Consider the following 8045-nt stretch of genomic DNA (forward strand, 5'->3'; position numbering starts at 1 on the left):
GAAAATCGGTGATCTGCACACTTAAGAGGCCTCTTTTTTGCACTTTTTTCAGGCAAGCGTGAGACAAAGGCCATGAAGTCTGCACTGCAGTACCGCACAAAAAAGGTAGCCCATAGTTTGCTGCCTGCCAGGATATTCTCTTCTGATGCAGCACACAAGGCCATATGGCACAGTGGACTGTTCCGTGTACTCTGACATTGTGTTCAATTGGCTGCTCAGTCACAAAGTTAACCAGATAGCCGGGTAGCCCAATCCTAACCTGTGCTGGAAAAGGTAGGCCAGGTGGCCTGTGCTGTATCCAGTGCAGGGTTGGTGCTGACTGTGGTGCAACCTGGGGCAAGGTGTGTTCTGTGTAAAGAAGTGGTACTGTTTCGAGCAGCCCAGGACTGGGTCAAGCTTCCAGAGGGGGGGTTAGGATCTGGTCTAAGTGCTGGATCCTGGCCTCACCCCCCTTCTGGGCCTGATCCACCCACTGCCTGCCCTCTCCCTGTCCTGGAACACCCCAGTTCCACCCTCTCCTCAGCTTCCCCAGACCCCCGTGCCAACAGCCCACTGCCAGCATGAACTCACATGTCCTGGAATTTGTTCCTGCGTGGGGAGGCTGGTGCACGTCCTGGTACACCTGGAGTCATCACAGAAGTGATGGCACATTTGTGATGTGGCACATTTGTGATACTCCCAGGCCGTCGTAAGGGACTTATGCTGGCCCAGCGCAATCTCTGGATTGTGCTTTTAGGCATGCAACAATCTCTCAGCCTAACCTACCCGAAAGGTTTCTTGTGCCAATGAGTTATCCCCGCAAGTACTACTCAGAGGAAGAGATACACATGTGATATCTCTAATAATACGAATGTATTGATGTTAAATTTTAAAGGTGTTTTCAGATTTCATCACCCCAAGCACAATAGGCCTCCATTGGAAGAACTCCACAGGATATGTTCTTGGTATTCAGTTGTCCTTTGCATAATCTGAGCTATGAAGCACATCTCATGCCATGAACTCACTGAGTCACTCTAGACATTCTCTCAGCTTCAGCCCAACATCTGTAAAATGGAGATACAGGTGGGCCCTCTTTCTCTGCAGATACAGGACTTACCACGTGTCCCAAACCCACAGCTGAGGACCCGCTGAGTCTTTCGGACCTGACTTGTTCCAGTCATCTCTGGGAGCCTTTCTGAGGCTTGCAGGGACTGTGCATGTCTTCTACAGGCCTTGGAAAGCCTCCCAGTGGTGTTTAAAGGGCATTTCTGGTTTCTGGCAAAAACTGGAAGTGCCCTCTAAACACCCTGGGAGCCTCAGAACATCCTCTGGATTCAACTGGAGGTGTGCCCTGGTTGTGTTCAGAGATCTGGGTGCTCTGACCCATGGATTTCATTATCTGCAGGTTTCAGCATCCATGGGGGTACCAAGAACAGAACCCCCGCAGATCAAAAATGCATCTCAAATGTGAATATATTCAAATTTTATGAAACCCTTAGGGAAGAACGATGTACATCCTTCCATCCAAGTCTCCCCCTCTCCTCCCTAAAGTGAAAGATCATTTATCCCATGCTTTGACATCATGATACAGGATCATCTTTTGTATACATTTCATTTAAGACGTTACAGTGTAATTTGTCTCAGTTATAATGTGTACCTTATTGGGCTGTGCAGCTCTCGCGAGGAACATACCACCGTTTCAGCTGAAGCGTGCATGTATTTAATTTCCTTTTTTAAAATTTAAAACATTTTATGCTGCTTTTCTAGTGTAAAACAAATGCTCAGATTGGCTTATGATACAGAAAAAAGAGTTTATCACAAGAATCAGACGGCAGCCAACAGCAAACTTAATCTAATCTCGTAAAATTAACAGTTCAACCCTATCGCCAACCATCTTCTGCCATGCAGTCATGCTGACTTATCCTTTTTCATATATGGCCGCCCTTCCATCCCATTGAAGTGAATGGGGTGATCTCATGCATGGCAGAGCTCTGCGTGTACATTGGCATATTTATGGGGCTCTGGATGGGATGATGGTGGCATGTCGAGGAGATCTTTCTGGGACATTTTCTTTTGTGACCGTGGGGAAGATTACAGCTATTTTCTTGTTGCAGCCAATTGGAATGATGAGGATTGGAATTGAATTTGCAGTCATGCTTGTTTATCAAATGTTCCTTTTCATTAGAACAGTTCACTTCAGTGAAATCCTGGGCACTTTTGATAAGACAGCAAGCAAGAAATAAAGCTGTTAGGAAATTACTTGCTCATAAGTTCTTGCAATAATTTTTGGCCTTCGTATATTACTCGGTGTTTTTCATTGTCATTCGAAAATGAAAATGTATCATTTCAATTGTCGTCCCATTATGGCCAAAGCAAGGCATGCCACTCTTTGTGGTTGATATACAAATTGCGGCAGAATAAATCTGTGAACTTCTGATCCTCCTAGAATCACAGATGTAGGATGTTTTGTGTGTGTGTGTGTGTGTGTGTGTGTGTGTGTGTGTGAGAGAGAGAGAGAGAGAGAGAGAGAGAGAGAGAGAGAGAGTAATAACATTCCAAGCAAATGGCTATTAATTTGAATGATTGAATATTCAGCACGGAGGTTTTTCTTATCAAGGTTTCTACAGAAGGGAAAGTGAAAATTAGTAGAAAAATGCTGAGTGTAAACAAAACTTGAAAGCAGCAAGCTCAGACTCAGAAAGTTTGTGAGAGAACCCGTGTGAACTGCAAATGCTTCACAGGAGAAAGTTAACAGCATTTCCTGTTCATGAAGAATAGCAGTCACTTTGCAAAACTGATGGTTAGAAGCTCCAACATGAAATGATTTTCTTGCACTCAGTGTTCATGGGGTTTGGCAGCATTGTCTGACTGCAACATTGCTCCGACTGAAATCCTGCAAGATATGGTGAGGGCAGGACCAGACCAAGTCCTTCTGATGCCCAAGGTGGCATGCCAAATGCTCCCCACCCCCGTCACCTAGCGGTGTTCCAGCCTCTGCTCCACTTGGTTGCCAGATTGAAAAAGAAAGAAAGAGGGGAACGGAGCAGAAAGAGGAATGTGGAAAAGAGGAGAGCGGTAAGATAAAGCATCAGAGATACTGTCCTCTCTTCCCAACTTCCTCTCCATCCTTCTCTTCTTTTTCCAAATCTGGGGAACAAGAGGACAAATATAGTGATGGCAAGTGGGTGGACAGATGTGGCATCCCCCGCAAGAGAAGAGGGGGTGGCTTGCCTAAAGTCAAGTCACCCTCTTGAAGCTCCACCTAGCTGTCATGGCTGAGAACGTTATGTTAGAAGCAACATGATTCACAGTCCCATCATTCACAGTTCCATCCAACATGATTCACAGTTCCATCTCTGCACCTGCACCATCTGTCGGATACCAGCTCTCAACCATGATAGCAAGGTGGAGCTTCCATGCTGGGGCAGCATGGGAAGGCCATTATTGTGTGCCCTGCTTGTGTGCTTTTCAGAAGTATATGGCTGACCATTGTGGTAAGCAGGACTCTGGACTAGATCAACCTTTGTGGTCCGATCCAGGAGGGCTCTTTTTCTTGTATTTATGGAATCTACTAGAATGAAAAGAGGTACATGATGAAAGAAGAGCATCAGAGAGCTGGACAGGGTTTATGAGGAACAGGGAAACAACAGTCTTGAGCACCAGAAGTTCAGTTCAGAACTTTTTAGGGTTTTGGACTTTCTTAGTAATCATGACAATTAGAGGCATTCTTTTCTTCTTCTTCTTTTGCTTCAAACTATGATTCATATGGAACCAAATGCCGCACCCATGATCGCGGTGTGCACGCACTACATGTACTGCCTACAGTACACACAAATTGTGGAGTGTGCACACACAGGTGTGGATTGCAAACACAAATCACAAATGCTTCCTTCAGTTGCAACTCAGCTCAAGTCAAACTCATGCCTGAGGCAGCACTATCCTTTGCCACGACCTATTTTTTTAATTTACTCCGTCCATGTACACTAGTAGGTGTGTGCACTTACATACAACCTGATAGTCTCCTCCAGCTTCTCCTGCTGCCACTGCCCTGCCAGCCTCCTCCTCCTCCTTGCCTAGCTTATGTTCCACACCAGCATATTGGAAAATGTTGCCTGGAGAGTAAGCCAGAGAAAGAGCAAGTGTCTTTCGTGGAGGAGAGTGAGGTGGGACTCTTAGCCTCCAAACTTTTCCTGTGCTGCTCACCCACTCCCCAGGCCTCCCAGACACCTTCCATCCACCCCACCGCATGAGTGTGTCAGTTCCACATCCATTGTTTTAAAACCAGTTTCTTCGCAAAGGGTGGCTTTGGAACTTCTTGTGAAAGATCTAGGCTGAAGGTCCCAATCTGTCAACCCAACCAAGGGTAATGATGACACCACATTAAAATAGATGTATTTTCTCTTTCTGAGCTTAAAACACTGCCTGACATTTGGGAAGATGGGACTTGAGGAGTGATGGTGATGCTACATTATAGGAGATGCGTTTTCTTTTTCCAGGCTTAAAAGACTGCCTGACATTTGGCAAGATGGAACTTCCCTGATGATCAGTATAACATCCTATAGCAGAAAGATGGCTCCCTGTTTTTCTTACAGTTGACTTGTGAGATCGCATTCGCAGTTGGAATGTGCCCTGGGTCTTACTAAGTGCTTCTTCACACAATGATTTTATCTTAAGATGTGAACTCTTTAACTCATTCAAACATCAGGTTTCTTTACAAGATCAAGAGATAAGTCAAAGTAAATTAAAAGTCAAAAAGTCTCATGGATGGTAAATGCTTGTTTCTTTTCCTCTGTGCTGGGTGACCGCTTGGAAAAAGGAACCTGAATATCAGGTGTGTCTGAAGGGGAATGTGCATCCCCTTTTCTCATTCAACCCATTGAAGCAGGAATTCATCCACTAAAGTTGAGTGTTGGGAGAGTTAGGACAGGCAAAAGAAAATATTTCTTTACTCAGCATGTGGTTGGTCTGTGGAACTCTTTCCCACAGGATGTGGTGATGGCATCAGGCCTAGATGCATTTAAAAGGGGATTGGACAAATTTCTGGAGGAAAAGTCCATCATGGGTTACAAGCCATGATGCGTATGTGCAACCTCCTGACTTCAGAAATGGGCTATGTCAGAATGCCAGATGCAAGGGAGGGCACCAGGATGCAGGCCTCTTGTTGTCTTGTGTACTCCCTGAGGCATTTGGTGGGCCACTGTGAGATACAGGAAGCTGGACTAGATGGGCCTATGGCCTGATCCTGCGGAGCTGTTCTTATGTTCTTGTGAATTCATCCCTGTAGTGGCAATTTTGCTGTAGAAGCAAACTGCCATTTCAGAGGGGCAAGTTCCAAGATAAAAACAGCAAACACAACCAGAATGAACCGATCGCTCCCTACATGTCCCAGTTCAACCAGGATTGCCACGCTGGATGGCTGTTTTTAAGGTAAAAAAATGGAACATGCTGCTGGAAGTATCCCTCAGCACCACATCTTTGCATTCTTGTGTAGATTGGCCTTAATGTGAAACTCTTACAAGTGCTTCTGTATAAATCACATCCCTGTTTCCAACCAATGATCAGTAGCGTATCTAATGGCTGATAGGGTATGTGCCCTGGGCAGCACTTGAAGGGAGGTGCCAATGAGCAGTTTATATTAAAGTCAAGCAAGTGGAGGCTCTTGTTGAGCCTCAAAAGGAGGAGGAAGGGGGCGGCAGCCAGACCACAAGACCACCAAACATGAGAAGGTGAACCAGAGAAGGGCAGCCGGATCAGAAGGCTCACAAGGCCGCCGCCACCAGTGTCTCCTCAGGAGAGGATAGTCTGAGAGTGATGTTCTCAGCAGAGGAGAACCAGGAAGTGACAATGACATCATACAACATCATGATGTCACCACATCACCTCCCCGGGGCGCTGTAGCCTCTAGCTACACTGCTGCCAATGAAAACTCTTAATTATGTGTATTTCTGCTGATTGACAACATGTCACACAGCTAATTAATTACTGTAACACAGGGAAAAGGGGGAGAAGAAACAGATTTCAGAAGAAAAAGGACAATTTGTTCAAGGCGAGCCCTAATGATAAGTCACTGATAGAAGTAAATAGCCAGATCCAGGTCATTCATCTTTAGCTTGTGAAAGGCATACATCTAAACTAGTAGTTCTCAGGTGTTTAGCACTGGGACCCACTTTTTTAGAATGGGAATCTGTCAGGACCCACCGGAAGTGATCTCATGACAGGAAGTTACATCATCAAGCAGGAAAATTTTAAACAATCCTAGGCTGCAATCCTACCCACACTTACCCAGCATAAGTCCCATTTATTATCATTGTTAAAAGCATATACATAGTAGCCTGTCCAAAGTACAGAGCTGTAACATTTCCCCAGATGCATTCACATACATGGCAGCATCAAGTCTAATATATTAAAAATAAAATATTGAAATGAATGGGGACAAACCTGAAATTGGATCGCGACCCACCTAGTGGGTCCCGACCCACAGTTTGAGAAACACTAAGGTCTAAACCATCTCCTCTGAAAGAACTGCTCTCTCAGGATGCACAGAGCCACATTCACGGCAGAGAAACAAACACAAAACAACATTAAAAAAAATGATGAGGCAGCAGAACCTCATATATCAGAGATATAAAACTCTTTCACTTGTCTTTACAGACATCTGCATATCTTTGAAGGGTTTTAAATAGAAACGCTCCATTTCAAGTTTGTCAACCAATCTTGCTCTTCTTGTTGCTGTTGTTGTTTTTCCTCAATTAAATCTACAGTCCCAGGCCTGCCTACTTGAAAGCAAGAGCTGATTTACACACACTACTCACTGCTGGTGTCTAGAGCTAAAACAAAGGATGTGAGGAACGAGCAGAGAAGTTTCACTTGTTTTCTAGAAAGTCGTTTGGCATCCCTCGGACATTCTCAGATATTTCTCCTGAGGAAAATCCACCCCATTTGCTTTCACTTGAATTTTACTTTTTCCATAACATCAGTGCCAGACCTGCTGAAAAGTCCTCTTCCGTGGGGTGCAATGTTTATGAAATAGCTTTCTATTGTGTAAATCAGTATAATTACGAGTGCCCTGGGATGAGGAAGGTTAGGAACCACTCATTATGCAGGGGCTTTTCTTCTTGCCTTTTTTTCCCACTTCAGCTACACATTAGCCCCCTTGACCATACTAGCAAATAAGATGCTAAAGCAAGTTACCTCTCTAAACTGTCATTGGCGATTGTCTCTGTTATGTGTGTAAGTTATGCAGGATCAAAATCCTGCATAACTGATTGGCCCAGACCAGGGGTGCCCAAACCCTGGCCCGCAGGCCACTTGCGGCCAGCTGCGGGTCCCCATCCGGCCCCCAGGGGGTCCCCCCACCTCCAATGGGCACTCAACCCTCACCCCAGCCTGCGCTGGCCCGCTGCGGGAGCTCCGCGCCTTGCTCTCCCTCGCTGCCGCTGAGCTCAGTGGCAGCGAAGGAAAGACGAGCCCAGCCTTTTATACCTTTTATAGTGGGAAGGTAACGTGAGACTTGCAGGTCTCGTGTTACTTCCCACTGTAAAAGACCCTGTGTGCTTGCCTGCTAGTCTCTTCTTTCTTGCCCATGGGCTGGGTTGGGCTGGGATCTGCTCCGTTTGGCTCGGCTCGGCTCCCTTCCCCTCCCCTCTCCTCCCCTCCTGCAACCTGAGCCAGGGGAGGGAGAGAGAGAGAGCCATCATGAGGGAGGGGAGCCCAGCCCAGCTCGAAGCAGGTCTCCCAGGGCTGGTTGGCTGGCCATGCAGGCAGGCAGCAGCAGCAGCACATGGGCAGGCAGATAGGCATGCAGCTGGGCAAGCAGGCAGGCAGCCCAAGCAAAGGAAGGAGGGAAGGAGGGAGGGCAAGGGGGCAGGTGAGCAGGCGGGTATGTGAAAGTGTGGAAGATCCCCCCTCCATTTGTGTGTGTGTGTGAATGGGATCATAAACTGGCATGAAGATTCCCCCTTATTAGGGTGAATGGGATCATAAACTGGCATGAAGATCCTCCCCCCTTATTAGGGTGGATGGGATCATAAACTGGCATGAAGATTTCCCCCCCCCTTATTAGGGTG

This window comes from Tiliqua scincoides, chromosome 4 (assembly GCF_035046505.1).
Source record: "Tiliqua scincoides isolate rTilSci1 chromosome 4, rTilSci1.hap2, whole genome shotgun sequence".
Taxonomy (NCBI): Eukaryota; Metazoa; Chordata; class Lepidosauria; order Squamata; family Scincidae; genus Tiliqua; species Tiliqua scincoides.